The following is a 1,381-nucleotide window of genomic DNA, read 5'->3' on the forward strand; positions in this document are numbered from 1 at the left end:
GGGGCCGGGCGCCGGGGCGGGGCCGGCTGACGTCACGCTGGGTGGGGCTAAGCTGCTGGCGGCAGCCTCGCGCTGTTTCTTGCCTGCTGTAGGATCCAGTGCTCACCGCTACCCCCGCACATAGCCAGGGCCCGCGCAACCTGCGCCAGGGCCAGCACCCACACAGACAGTGCCGGCACCAACAGCCTCCTACAGAGCCAATGCTAGCACCCCCGCAAAGCCAGCGCCTGCATGCACACACACAGCAAGTGCCCGCACCCACGCGCACAGTCAGCACCTGCACCCACGCAGAGCCAGCACCTGCTTGCAGAGCTGCCACCAGCACCCATGTGCAGCCAGCGCCCACGTGCACAGCCAGCCCTAGCACCACCCCATACAGCCAGCCCCCCGCAAGCGTGTGAAATGTGAACAAATGTAGCCCCTTTTAAGGATCCTGGTTTTCTCTGATTTTAAAAAATCCTCAATTTTTGGTTGAAAAAAGTAACCCCACATCAACATTTTTCCATAATTAAATTGAAACACCACTATATATCTAGATATATCTATATATATTCGTGGTGTTTCATTTACATCATGGAAAAATGTGGACATGGGGTTACTTTTTTAAAACAAAAAATCGGGAATTTTTTTAAATTGGAGAAAACAAGAATCCCTGCTTATTGTCAGAAACCCATGAGGCCTGATGCATCATGCCTCCCAGGTGCTGGGACAACCTAGCACAGGGGTGGGCAATTATTTTGGGCAGAGGGCCACTTACTGAGTTTGGCAAGCCATCGAGGGCCGCATGACAGGCAACCAGGGGCAGATAAATATTAGTTTTCTAACTGATATAATAGCCTGGTGGGCCGCATCCGGCCCCCAGGCTGCATTTTGCCCACCTAGCACCAGCCTCAGCAGCCAGCTGGAGCCTAGCAGGTTTTGGCTCAAAACTGCACAATGGGAAACAAATGTGGCCACTTCTGTTTTACTGGGATACTTCTACATCCCACTGATTGTCCCAGGACACGTCTACAAGAGACATTTACTGTGGAGTTACCTAATTAGCTCCACAATAAATGTCTATACATGCAGTGTTATTTAGTAGGATGGAGTAAACTAATTAACTCTGCTATAGGTTAATACTTGTAAACACAAGTGCTATTTTACCAGGAATTATTTACTTAGCAGCAATGCAGGTGTAGAGGTTGACAGGGCTGGCTGGGGCACGAGGGTGCTTCAGTGTGGGGGTTGCCTGCCAGCTAGTCTGCGCTGAAGCACCTTTCTGCCCCAGCCAGCCCCTCCACAGCACATTGAGCTGGGTGGGAGCAGCCCTGGTCAGGCAGGCTGGCCCCCAATGGGGTTAGCTCAGGTCCTGGGCACCTGGGAGCAATAAACTCCAGCA

The sequence above is a fragment of the Alligator sinensis genome, unplaced genomic scaffold (genome assembly GCF_000455745.1).
Source record: "Alligator sinensis unplaced genomic scaffold, ASM45574v1 scaffold678_1, whole genome shotgun sequence".
Lineage (NCBI taxonomy): Eukaryota > Metazoa > Chordata > Crocodylia > Alligatoridae > Alligator > Alligator sinensis.